We start from the raw sequence: 15,326 nt of genomic DNA on the forward strand, positions 1-15,326 counted from the left end.
ATTCATTTGTATTGTGCCACGAGACTGCCCTTGTACAGATGAATATATCCAAGGATTCTGCTATTCCTCCAGGCTTTGTTAGTGATGTGAAGGCTATAGTTAAGCGAAATATTTAACTTGTACGTTCCTTGATTGTGTGAGTTGTATGTATATTTATATATTCTTCGTCCTATTTGATACAGGTGGGTTTTTTACCTCACACAATTTTTTATTGAATTAAGATGTTAATAAGTCGATATAAACGTTAAAACGGTATTTTGAAACACTAGCCAATGAATTGAATTTAGCATATGAGCAAGCAAAATATACAATGTGTTTTAAACAATATTTGATGTGTGTGTATTTATTCGTTAATATTGCAAGGTTTGATCTCTATTCCTTGATTTTATTTTGTTGTTTTTTCGCGGGAAGTTAGGGAAAACCGACAGAGAAAATCCATTTTTCCTCTTTGCGCGTGCGCAGTGCGACTTTGGCTGATATGCGCATGCGTATTTGCTACTAAACAATGGCGGTTCGAATATTTCGAAGCGCCAAAATAACAAAATTTGGAGGAATTTGTTTTCTAATTGTGCACCTGTTTCACTCGGGAAGCAACGGATTCTGATAAAGTTAGTTTTTATCTACTGATTCATGTAAAAATTACGTAGTTCCACGAGGGCTGCGACGGAATTGCATCTTTTGGATGCTCATCCTTCGGCCTATGTCGGTGATATATGTTAGACAGAGAAAACAAAACAAGCTGACAACAAACTTTGACACCACACTATATCGTGTTATAGGAATAAATAAATTGCAAGTTACAGCACAAAATAAAGATGCATACAAAATAACAAGAAACTTGTCACACTTCAAACGTATCCCTGGGAAAAGAGTAGAGGTAGATACCGACGTCGATGATGAAGAATATACAGAGAATGATGCACAGAATGCAAAGACTGGACAGAACAATTCTCAATCCACACCCGAAGCTCCAGCGATCATGGCTAGGAGATCAACGAAAGACAGAAGAGCACCGCAAAGATACGGTAACCCATTATTGGGGAAATAGACTCAAAAGGGGGAGTAATGTAATATACAGACAATTATTAATAACTAATTATAATACTAACATAAATATAAATAGTTGGGATCAGATGAACATTGCATGCTATATTTAGATATGATTGACGTTATTTGACAGGACTAAGTAAGGTTAGGATTAAAGATAGGAAACGTATAAGAAAGTATTGTAGAAGGCTTTTACAAGATGTAGAATATAATATATAAAGATAATTTACAAGTATGTTTTTAGTATGAATAATGGCTTTCGAGTATTTTGATTGGCTCCCTCACCAGTAACTATATAATTATATATATGAGCAAATAGTCGCTGCTCAAACGGCTCTCAGCAGCAACTATTGGCCTAAGACGACGAAATTCCCGACTCCAAAAGATCCGCAGAGCTGGATTCGCTAGTAAATGTCCTCCAAAATCAACACCCGCATCTTTAAATTATCAATTTATATTCAAAAACATCTTATTTCTCACCCAAAATAATTCTAAATTAAAAAGGCCTGGTAAAACTAACCATGAAAATCAAGCAAAAATGTAGCAAAAATCAAGCTAAATAATTAATTTTAATGTTTCTATAATTTTGAATAGGCTAATGAAAACAGCGTGGTTTCAGCAATTTTTAACAATAGGAAATAATTGTAAGGATGTCTATTTTTCACTCGTGGAACTTTAGAAAATGTAATTAAGTAATTGCTAGACACTTGTAGCAGAAGCATTGAAGCAAGTTCGTTGTGCGTTTATCGTTTTATTCAAATAATTTGGTCTTTAAAAAAGCTAAAATATCTTCAAAAGTTGAAATCATGTTGTGCTTTGTTATACGACATTTAATTATCTCGTTGGTAATTTCTGCTTTCTTTCTAACTCTGTTAGAGGCAAAGGTTTCCAAGGTTTTTCCGGATAACTTAGCCAATAAAGAGTCCCCATACTGTCCATCCAGGTGATGATCGAGTTTATCGACAATCGAATGAGGGTATAGTATAGATTCCGCACCATATTTGCTGCCATTTGTGCACCAAGAAGTTCCAACCTTGGTATCAGGGGCGGATCTAGGATTTTTTTTACGTTAGTCAAAATTTTCGTAGGCCAATTTTCGTCACCAATCGTCCTCCCCCCCCCAGATTTATGAAATTTGTGTGAGGCTTTCCAAGCTTGATGCCAGTATGATGCCAGGTTATAGTCTGCTAAATTCCTAGGGCACAGCTATCGAATGCCACACAAAACATTGTGTAAGCACTGAAATGGAAGGTTTAAAAAGGGACGTTTTGTGGGTATAAAATGCATGTTTTTATAACAATAGTCAAATCTCAATAATGGTAGAAATTTACCCCTTCGAACAGACCTCTCAAGAAATTTTCAGCTCAAAATGTTATTGTCTAGTGAAATGTAAGAACACAGGTTTATTACCTTATCATTGAATTTGGTCAAAGCGAAATTGCTTTATATTTATATATTATAATGATTTCGCAAATATCCATAGCTTTCTAAATCTTTCAAACTGCAAATTACAGATTATTACACTAGCTCACAATCTATACAATGCCAGCAAGAAGAATCTGGGTAATGCGAATAATCAATACAACAAATGAGAATATGAATAGGCTCGAAATTCTAAATCGATTTGACGGGCGACGGGCGAATGCAAATATATGCTAATAACAGCAGCCTCAAAGCCTAGGTAAAATATATAAGCTAACAATAACATAGTTAAATTATCGGACCATTGTTTATATGAACTTATAGTATTATCAGAGTATAGTTTACATAAACATCAACATTGGATAATTTACCTTATAACAGTACACTTCTCAATTCGTCGAACACATGCGAGTATATTTAATACGGAAACATCCATCTCTCGACGACATGTTATTTAATAGTGTCATGAATATAGCGCCCGCATTAAAACTGCTCTATACCGGTTTTTCTCTTGAATTCCCTTACAAAGAACTATACATTCGACTGCAAAACACGGGCTCTGATCGGTCATGATCGGTGATATTACTCACGGTCAAATATAAATGCATAATATAAATACATAAGAGATGCCTGCGGAGGAGTCTGACTCTGATCGCTTGATCGGTCGTGATCGGTCAGGAATTAAACAGCCAATAAGAAATGAAGATCAGACCAACCTCCAAAACGATCACAATTTGTGTCGCCATGGAAACTATCGATCTGACCAATCAGATTGATGAAAAACGCCCATAACCAACCTCTAAAACGATCAGACCAAACCTCCAAAACGATCACCATTTTTGTCTCCTTGGAAACCACCGAATGGGCCAATCAGATTGACCAGAAACGCCCCTAACCAACCTCCAGAACGATCACGATTGTGCAGTTTGAAATTTGAATTCAGAGCGGGGAAATCAAGAGAGATCAGTGTTAATTTAATTCATTCGGCCAGAAAATTAATTATGCCGCTGCAAATTTACAACTGGACTGCGTTCGGAAAAATGAATATTATTTCACTTTCATTGAATCAAATTAGTGCGGAGTTTTTACGTTAGTCGCGTGATTGGTGTGACTACCCCTAGATCCGCCCCTGCTTGGTATAGAGGTGTTTCGTTTTGCTATTGGGGATTTAGACGTTAACAGATTTTTCTCAGTGTTTAATTTATGCTCTACCAGTTCGACTGCAGCTGCAACTGTAAATGAATGTAGTGGAACGCCTTCAATCTCATCCGAAATTTTAGTTATAGTTCTAGGAACTTTAGCATTTTCCAATTGGTTGTTCCACTTCATTCACTTTCTTTTCAAGGATTCCGAAACTTCGGCATTTCAACTTTTTTATTCTTCACAGGCCTCTCGGCACAAATGTTTTCTTAGGATCGTAGATTTTTCCTGACCGACTCAAAATGTTCCTCTTTGTTAATTTGTTATTGGTTTTGCTCAGGCATAGTTGTTTCGAATTCCAACGTATCTTTTCGTTTGGAGCTCTCTCCCCAGCACCGCTTGAAAGTTGATCTTTTAAAACTATTTTCTTTAATGGTTGATACAGGGACCGCGGAGCAGTTTTTGGATTGGGAGGGCTAGCGAAGCCGAAAGAGTGAACCCTCGGGGGGGGACCATACTTATCTGTTTATATTTTTCTTGTAAACACTTCAATGAAAACATTGTTCACCAACACGGATAGTGAACACATAATTATGATTACACAACTTACTATAAGGAGTTTTTATTCGTATTATTATGGCCATATAAAAATCGCTATAAAGGAATCACATGTATTTTGAAAATTATTGGGGGGGCTAAAGCCCCCCAGCCCCCCCCCCTCCGCAGTCCCTGTGATATTTACTTAACCTTTTATCTACATTTGCTAGACGTCTCCTGCTTGGCTGTTCGTTAGTAGCTGACAACTTTGCTTAAGTAATCCATAGTTATATTTATTTAACATGGACCGTCCTCTTGTCTTGTTAGGGTTTCCAGAATGTCAGGCAGTATTTCCATCTGGTCTTTCTCGCTGCGATCCTTGACGCGAAGCACGTCTAATCTGTACAGTTGTTCACAACCATTTGATTCACGAGAAAACATGCATTGTTCACTGCTGAAAGCACCTCCGTCGTGGATAAGCCATTTAGGGGCTGTTTACATGAGCCCTACAGGGAGGGCTAGCCCTACCTGTAGGGCTGGTTATCACCTCTGTTTACATGTAAAATTCTAGCCCTGATTCTAGGGCTGGGCCTTCACGCGCGTTTTGGCGCCAAATACAAAATGGCTGTCAACAAAAGAAAACGATTACTGCTTTTCGTTATTTCAGTGCAAATATCTTTACTTTTATTGATGATTTTCCAACAGTATACTTTTTTGCTGCTTTGGAAAATAAATGAGGAAAACCGCAACCGTCAACTTGTGTCATTGCTTCTACGAAAACGCTCATATTTTTTAAAGGAAGTTAAAAATTATTAGGCGAAAAAGGTTGGCAAGAAGAAAAAGACAATTTTGGTTCAAGCCAGGTAGGACAGACCAATGGTGGGAAAATATTCTTGGACGTAAAATGCTTGATGAACAGTGAGTAAAAAACTTTCGAATGACCCGTGAGGAATTTTTCGAACTTGTTCATGAGCTTCGGCCATATATCTCCCCCGAAGAGTCATTACCGAACTACAGAGCCTTAACAGCTGAAAAAAGGCTGGCAGTTGCTCTGTATTACCTCAAAGATACTGGGTCTTTGGTCATGACGGCAAATACATTTGGCATTGCGATATGTACAGCTTCAAACATTATTTTTCAAGTATGCCAGACAATCTCAAATGTTCTTGGACCAAAGTATGTTAGCTTACCCAAAACCACCAGTGAGATGAGATAGAAAGTGTCTGAATTTGAGGCAAAGTTTGGAATGCCGCAGGCATTTGGATGCATAGACGGTACCTATATTCCTATAAAACGGCCGATAAAAAACTCACAAGACTATTTTTCATACAAAGGGTTCTTTTCTCTGAACGCTCAAGCTGTATGCGATTATCGTGGTGTGTTTATGGATGTAGAATGTCGTTGGCCAGGTAGTGTACACGACGCGAAAGTGTTTGCGAATTCCTCAGTGAATCACAAACTCCGAGAAGAAAAGCTACCTAAAACATTTCAGACAATAATCCCTGGCTTTGAAAATATTTCAAATTATTTAATAGGAGATCCTGCCTATCCGCTCACCCTATACTGCATGAAGGAGCATGAAACATGCAATAGAAATGCTGAAGTTGTATTTAATGGACTTCTTCGTTCAGCTCGCAACCTAATAGAATGTGCCTTTAGTAGACTTAAAGCCCGCTGGTCTATACTAACTCGCAGTATTGATTTAAAGCTTGAATCCATACCACATGTGGTTTTACACAATTACTGTGAGCAGAACAAGAGTTATGTTGATGATGACATAGTCAGAAACCAAATACAGCTATCCATGGACAATGAACAGGATTACAAAAATGTGCCAGATCCAATATATTCATGCAATGCAGGGGAAGGTGAACTTATTCGAAGAATCATAACAGAAAATATTCAGGACAATCTTCCTGATGCAGTGTCAGGTTAAGTTAGCATACACATTACCAACACTTAGTGTACAGTTCTATGTAAAATATATTTGCATAGAATAAATAACTTTAATGTAACAACGCAAATAGAATATCCTATTGTTATACAAACTATTTTCTTTCTAATATATTGTTTGTTTTATACTATAAAAGTTGAAACAGATGTTAATGATATTAAAACAAATCATCAAAATGTGAAGATGGAATAAAAACGTTGACAAAATAATTATAACAATAACAGCAGAATTTTGTGACAATACATAAGTAAAATGGGCCTTGCTAAAATCCAGTTCTTTCATGAAGCAAATAAACAACAGTGATGTCAAAGGACTAATATAAAATAAAATAATCATAGTGTTATACCTTTGTCAACTTCCCTTCCTAAAACAGCTTTGTTATGAACATTAATAATGCTTAAAACACATGATGCTTAACACAAGTGAAACAAATTGTCTAAATATGAAAAGGTTTACCATCCATTTTTAAGTGAGTCACATAGCATGAAATCTTGGATCATTATTCTCTTGATCTGTTGGCAAGGCATTGCCATGGGCATACCCAACTGGAGTAGTAGATAGTCCACTGGAAAAATGGTTACCAAAAATGCTCCCATTTGGTTGCTGATAGTAGACATTTTGACGTTGGGGCTGGGCATCCTGCATGGCATGTGCTAAACTGTCCAATGACCTGCACAATCCTGCCCCAATTTGGATCATTGATTGACTGACACCTTCCAATGCTCTGGAAAACGAGACAGTGGAATTTTGCATTGCTTCTGCCAAATCCTTACGAAACTTGGAATCTTCCTTTGCCTCAGTTAGTAATAACTGATCTCTTTGTGAAGCAGACAAACTCTTCTCCATATGCTTTCGCTTGTTGTCTATGAGTTTTGGCACCTGACTCACACTCTTTCTTTTCCCAACCGTATGTGTAGAATCTCCTTCAATCTCGTTGATTTTAGTGATTTCATCATTATGATCATCTATGATACCACCATCATCACTCTTGTCATCTCTTTGTTCATCTTCAATATACCGGTCATCTAAATCTTTCTCTCCAGCCTCTCCTTGTTGATCTGGAATAAAACTGTTGGCATCTACCACAAAGGAGAGAGGTGTAACTCCAGCACAGCCACCCCATAAGGAAACAAGTCTGTCATAATGTTCAAAGACAATCTTTCCGCTGCCACTTCTTTTCCCAGTTGTGACTGCATTTGAAAAGGACTGACGAATCTCTTTTACCTTAGAGATTTACATAAAAAAAACATCACAGTTCAAATTACATTGCGCAAAAGATAAATCGACCATTGCATATATCAGACTTATCAGTTGAGGTATTGTACCTTCACTACCTTGAGTATAAAAAGTAAAAACTCACAGAAGTGCTCAACATTAAGTCGTAATACTTTACCTTTTCTTTTATTCGAGAATAACCCTTCTTTATAGCTTCTTTGTCCTTCACAACTTGGACTTTGTATTCGAGTTTTTGCTCTTCATCCATATCAGCGACAAGAATAGTGGGAGAATACATGCTCACAGGACCAAAAAGAGGCCTACTCTGGGTCCTAAAGTTGCCTAAAGTCGCCTTAAATCGCCTAAAGTCGCCTTAAATCGCCTAAAGTCGCCTTAAATCGCCTAAAGTCGCCTTAAATCGCCTAAAGTCGTCTTAAATCGCCTAAAGTCGCCAAATGTTGAAGGTCATTTTTGCACAAATTCTCTTAAGGCACCCTAAGTTGCCTAAAGTTATGGTAATTTGCTTGAAGTAAGCAGAAGTGGCTTTGCACTTTATTCTCTCAAGTTACCCTAACCTCTCTAATTTCCTTTAAGCCTGGTTTTCATATGTTGTAATTCATCGGCAATGCTCTACAATCTATTGTTGATGATCAGTGAAGTATATAATTTTCTTTGATAGAGAAAGCGTTTTATGCATCAATGAGTACTGACAAAAGCCATCGCCAATGAATTATGACATATGAAAACCAGGTCTTAAAGATGCATTCCTAACTAGTATAAACTTAAACCAATACAAAGGGGTAAACACCTGCTTGTTTATATAGTAAATGGTAAAAATGAATTTATTTCCTTCAGATTAGATTAGGACTAGATTTAGATTTTGGATTAGGGCTAACCATAATCAACCATAAAACTAATTTAACACCTAATCCTAACCCTGGTGCAAAGAAAATCTCAAGGATACTGACATGGAATTTTAACCCAGAATAAAGGGGAATGAATTGTGCCTATGTGGAAACGCCCCTCAGGCAAATTTATACAAAGGCCCTGCAAAGATAAAGTATTTAGGCTAACAGGAAGAACACTTTGCCAAGGCATCCTACTCTTTTTACAATAAACATAGATCTTTAGAATTTAGATCAAAATCACCCAGCAGTATTTCAATGATTCAATTGTGATACTGTATTTAAATAAAATAGGAGATGTTCAAATTAATGATAAGCTTGTACTGTGAAGTCTATTAATCGTCAACCGTCAAGATAAACCTTGAAACAATGCTTGAAGTCGAATAATAATGTTAGAGCCTGTATGTTTAGAAATACTATATAAAGCGACATTTACTTCGCAAGAAATAAATAACCGAAACCGACCTTTACAACTTGCTTGTCACGCTATGTTTAATTCATAGTTCAGCCATCTATTCTTGGTGTTGCACACGTCCAAATTATGGAAATCATATGAATTTTATGACGAAAACATACAAAATATTGGCCACGATGTACAAATTTAATATTCATTGATATGTTATATGTCAGTAATGTCACGCTGTTTATCTACCCCCCGTTACTGCCCCTTTGTCACCCTTATTATCTATGATCGTCCCCTTGAACAGTCACGAAGCCTTAAAATTGTCCTTGATCTTGGTATGTAGGGTGCAGCTTTCTTGATTACTGAACTTACTGAACTTTAACTAAGAGATATATAATTGCATAAAGTCATAATGCTTTATTTTACAAAAAAACCGGCTAAAGTTGAATAAAGTGTTGACGAAACAATTCGACTAGTTGAAATGTCATATACAGGCAGTCCAGTCAGGTCCGCCACTAATTTTAATACTTCTGAGACAAAATCCTATCCGAAGGGGAATGGGACTTTCATGTGTCCTTGGATGGTGACTGCATAATAATGCACTAAGTTCACTACTTACTTTAATTATGCAGCCTAATTGTCTTGAACTACCAAATGTAGACTACGTTATGCTGTTTTAACCTGAGTCTTTTTGTTGCAGCATCTCAAATGTGGTGTACGTTTATTCAGGTACTTGCTAATCATGATTGGTGATAAAGTGGATGAGCAACTGGAAAACTGGCATTCGATCTTTGCTGATCCGAAACTTTGGAATATTGTTCAAATTTGTACTTCTCCAGGAATAACAAAGGCTGATGCTGCAAAAATATCTATCCTAATGCATCCATAATTCCAAAAATGCATTATCTTATACATATACCTCATGAAATTGTTAGGTAAAAAAATTATTGATGTAAAAAGTTACTTCCAAATTATTTTTGAGTGTAGAGAACATCATCCTATTAAATTATTGATGACTATAATTAAATGTTTGCGCTGTACGTAGGTTTGGGCCACCTAGAAATATCTGGACCATGAGATTCGAGGCTAAACACAGTTTCATAGCTGAAAAGTTCAATTACCAAGAACTTCGAAAATGTCCCCAAATCACTTGCATTTTCCCATATCAAAGGTATATATTTTTTAAATCATTGCAATTAGATTGACTTGATCCCACCCCTCTAAAGTAGCTGTGTTTTATCACTATAGGCTTATTGAATAATTATATATATTTTGAATAAATGTGTAGATTTGTGTATTTCAATTATACATTTTTTACAGAATTGTGCATTTATCATACTAATCATAGTGTAATTGTTTATTATGTAGGAACATGTGCTGGAACCTTCTGAAATCTCCCAAACAGCCTTAGACTAATTACTTGTATAGTGGTGATGTTGTTGGATTAGGTAAATAATACATATAAAGTTATAAAAAATTTTAATTTTACATATATATATATAAATATGCATATACAGCTATTATTCCAATTTAAATCTATTTTCCCATGTGTTTCCTAATGTCCGTTTAAGGCGATCACAATGTTTTTTTTGCACAGCCGTCCATATTTTGGCATGATAGCTCAAGCTGCTAGTGTTAATCAACTGGCACAGCCATGTAAAGGAAACAGGTAATATTTATCAGTTTAATATTGCCAAGTTGTTTTTTAATGTAATTATGAATAAAAAATTATATGACATAACAAAGGACTAACTACTACAATATTCAATCTACTATTTATCCACTGAACTATCTCTTAATTATCACTGTGATTTATTAGGCAAAAACTGAATTTGGGATGAGATGGGTAATACTATCTTATGTTTGTCAAATGAACTATATATTGCATTGTAATCTAATTTAATTTTTAGGTATGTTAGGCTTGTGGATCGAGATTCATGGAATATTTTACAAGCCAGGATGTGCTCTGTGGCATTTATGCGTATAAAACTATAAGCGTAAATCTCAATTCATTTTCTATGAGAGCACAAGTAGCCCAACAATCAGGTTTTTGATGAAGCAAGACACTCTTCCCAGTCTCGATATATTTTGACCGCGCGCTACATTACCTACGTCACTCGGGTCTCGTATATAGTATATGATCATACATAGCCCAGAAATCTGCTTGTACTCAGCCTTCGAGATACATTGTTTACGGGCACGGTCAGCTTGCTAGCACTTCTGTACTAATTACTGCATTATATATTGATAAGGCGGTTGGCAAATTAATTTCCAAGCGAACACGTACCTTGGGAGAAATAGCAAAAACACTTTGGAACCACACAGCAAAAAACACAAAAAACTACATAGAGGTAAATTAAGATATACCTTTACTAAACTATTAGCCATTTTTTGTCGTAAACGACACTGGAAGTATCGAAAAATCGGCATTTTTTAACAAATTTGCTTAATTTTTCGCTGTGACTATATGCGGGATCGACTATCGAAGCAAGTTGCCTGAAACCGGTTTCTAGTTTGAATTACGAATGCACTAGAAATACATGCATGCAGCAACCCCTCGATCGCCATTTTAAACGAAGCAGAATATTTCGTGCGCTATCTAGACCTAACTTTCTACGCTAATATTATAAAATAACACAACGCAAATTTTTCGGAAACAAAGACAGTTGTAAAGGTGAACAGAAATTACCTGTTTTCCTGCTGCATTACGTTGCAGTTTGAGTGAGTGTTAAACTTTTCTATAGCTAAACCTTCAAAACATCAAAACAGCACAAATAATTATAATAACCATACAAGCACCAAACATCGAATGTTGTTTTTCGATTATTCATTTTATTCAATGATTTAGCGACTATATATATAAGCTGCAAAGTGATATTTGTTTTATCAAAACCTCTTTCTAAAGTTTAAGCGATTCTTTAAAGCCTTAAAACGGGTGCTGCAAAATGACGGGTAAAATGCTGACGCTCTCATGCATGCTCTCTTTTTGTCTTAGCTAATCAGCAAGTTGTAGATGACCGTTCTTTCTTCGTTCAAATTTCGCGCAAGCGCACAATTACAATGACCATTGAACGTCCATGACATTTGGGCAACTTTAGATTCGCCTATTTTCTGTCAGAATACCCGGGTGTAATTCCTAATCTCCAGGCGGGATTATTACCCTCGCACGGCGCTTCGCACCGGCTCGGGGATTATTTAATTAGCTTTTACAAATTACGAACTTCTAAAAAGCCAATGATTATGAAATAATGCATTCGTGATTCAAACCAGAAATCGGTATCAGGCAACTTGCATCCCGCATAGTCACGGCAAAGAATTCAGCATATTTGTTAAAAAACTGCCGATTTTTCGACACTTCCAGTGTCGTTTACGACAAAAAATAGCTTGCATGTTTTGAATTTGCAGCAACTCTTATAATTTTCTGGACAGTTTTACCCTCCCCACCGTTACAAAGAATATTATCACGGGGCTAATCAGGAATTGAAGGCTAATAGATAATAGACTAATGGAGGAATGAATAGGCTTGGTTGCATTTTTATGAATTCATGAAACATTCGTTTGATAGCACAACTAACTAGGCCATAATCTTCTTTGTACCATAATAAAATTTTTGTTATTTACCATAGCCTTTCCTTGCATTATCTGGAATATGATTCCATATCAAACCCTTGAGTCAAGCAGGAAACCATTTGAAAGTGCATTACTTGGGATACAGTAAGATAGGGGTAACTCATAGCTATAATAACCTAAATGAAAATATCCTATGCAAATATGACTTGAAGTACTATTACTAATCAGCCGCCCAGAATCTTGCGTGAGGTTTGGCCTTTTTTCCTTGAATTATGGCCGAATTAAGCATGAAGTTCTAAGGAAAACATCACATAACAACATACTTTCTGCCGGTAACCCTCAGTCGGCGATTGATATGCAAAAGATTACGAACTAGCAAATAAGATCAATGAAGCCTTTATCAGTGTTATGCAGACTACAATCCGCTGACTAATGACGTATGTGTCTTGAAGGAAGACGACGACGAACCAATACAAGTTACCGAAATGGTAGTCGCAAAAACTTTACGTGAATTAAGCGCCACAAAAGCGAATGGCCCGGACAAGTTACCAAACTGGGTACTGAAGACATACGCCGATATATTAGCACCTGCCGTAGCTGATATTATCAACTGCTCATTCCAAACGTGCAAAGTCCCACAAGCATGGAAGATGGCTGACGTTCTCCCCATCCCTAAACAATCAAAGATCACGGACTTTAATAAAGATCTGAGGCCAATTTCTCCGACGTCAACCTTATCAAAAGTGGCAGAAAAATTCATCATTGACAGAGGACTGAGGCCGACTTTGCTTAGATCCTTGGATCCATCACAATTTGGTTTTGTACCAGGCTCGTGTACAACGTTTGCTCTTATCTCAATGTTACACAAATGGCTAACTGAAACCGATGGCACAGGCTCAGCGATAAGAGTAGCCTTACTCGATTACAGGAAAGCCTTCGACTTGGTTGATCATAATTTGCTAATTGCAAAATTACTCAGTTATGGTTTAAAACCCACAATCGTAAATTGGATTACGGACTTTCTACGAAATAGATTACAGCGAGTAAAGATATCAACCGAAGGTGTATCCGACTTCCTACAAGTTCCAGCGGGCGTTCCACAAGGAACCAGGATTGGTCCATGGCTGTTCTTAGCCATGATTAACGATCTACGTATCAATGGTTCCCCCACAAATAGTATATGGAAATTTGCAGACGACACGACCATTTCTGAAGTCATCTTAAGGAACATGGAAAGTAGATTACAAGATACAATAGACCAAGTTGCTAAATGGTCCAATGAAAATAAATTTCAGTTAAATCCGATAAAGTGTAAAGAGCTCCGAATTGACTTTACTAGAAGACCCTTTACTGATGATGGTTTGATTCTAAATGGCGAACGCTTTGAACTTGTTAAATCAGCTAAACTACTGGGTATGACCATCACGGAAGACCTAAAATGGAACAGTCATATCGAAAATATTGTATTAAAAGCATCAAAACGACTATACTTATTAAGGCAGTTAAAACGTGCAGGTGTAGATCATTATTCCTTGATTCAATTCTACTGTGCATGCATTAGATCCATCTTAGAATACGGTTGCCAAGTTTTCCACTCAGGCCTTCCTGATTATTTGTCGGTGGATATGGAACGTGTCCAAAATCGAGCCTTGCGGATAATCTACCCGGAATCAAGTCCAAAAGTCGCATTGAAGGAAGCAAAATTATTAACACTGAAGGACAGAAGAGAAAAGTTATCACAAAAGCTATTCTCGTCTATCGAAACAAAAGATGATCATAAATTACGTCATTTACTACCTAAAGAAAACTTACCAACACATAATTTTAGAGAACTGAGAAGATTTAATCTTCCCATTATTAATACGAATAGGTTATTGAACTCTTTTATCCCAAATTATGCGAAAAAATCAAAACTTTAAGCATATTAGTATAGTCTTAGTATTAATACTTTATCGTAGCGGAACATTTTACAGTAATCTTAAATTTAATAGAATTTTATAGCAACATGTTGTAAATATAGTAAACATATTCCATATTTTATCTAAAATTCTTTGCCTGTAAATTCAATTGCAATTCAGTCGTAAGACTGCAAAAATTGATCAATTAAACATTATTATTAAAAGATTATCCAAATTTCTGACAAAATTAAAAAAATATTCAAGTATTTTCAAAAATTTTATACAGAAATGTATGAATAATGAAAATAAATAACCTGTCAGCTAATCGTGTATAAAAATCCTTCGTCCACAATTTTTTTACGTTTCCAATATGATTTTCTCTGCCATTATTTGGCAAAACAGCGTCCACGATTGTATAGAATTGCCTTATTGCAACGCTTTGTAGCACAAAAATAAATCGAAAAATACAAAAAAACAAAGGTTTCAAGGCAAAAAAAATATTCATAGAAAACCAGGGGGGAAATACTGTTGTTTAGATGAACCAGGGTATGGCAAGCCATTTGTAGCAATATTCAACCAACCGTATTTCAGCATTAAACAGTATCGTTCAATTAATTCTTATGTTTTATAAGTAGAAAATTCAAATATCAACCAAACCGTTCAACAAAATTATTCAACATTCAACAAAATTATTTTTATTCAACAAATTTATTTTATATTCAACAAAATTTTTTTTATTCAACAAAATTATTTTATATTCAATGAAATTATTTTATATTCAACAAAATTATTTTATATTCAACAAAATTATTTTTGTATTCAACAAAATTATTTTTGTATTCAACAAAATTATTTTTTTATTCAACAAAATTATTTTTATATTCAACTGTCACAAATCACAATCTCGTTCCCTGAGTTTGCGATTTCTCTGGCGAGAAGGGCTAAGGGGGACGAAGGGAAGATGTGTGAACACTATAATAGAGTATGTGATACATAAAGTAACCACTCTGGGATAGGCTCTGGTAGATACCAATAATAGATACAGAGCTGGAACTAGTGTACGCAAGTGTACGCACTTTTTTAGTGCGCATGCTCGGTAACTGAGTCTTGTTTACTCTGTGTTGAGTCTGTGTTTTGGCTTTGTGCTTCCGGTTTGGATTATCCCAGGCGTCCCAGAGCAAGAATCGTTGGCATCTGTTTTTTACATGCACATGTTACCACTATACCACTAAAGC

Source organism: Dendronephthya gigantea, unplaced genomic scaffold (genome assembly GCF_004324835.1).
Source record: "Dendronephthya gigantea isolate DGI-Jeju-01 unplaced genomic scaffold, DenGig_1.0 000004F, whole genome shotgun sequence".
NCBI classification, from domain to species: Eukaryota; Metazoa; Cnidaria; class Anthozoa; order Malacalcyonacea; family Nephtheidae; genus Dendronephthya; species Dendronephthya gigantea.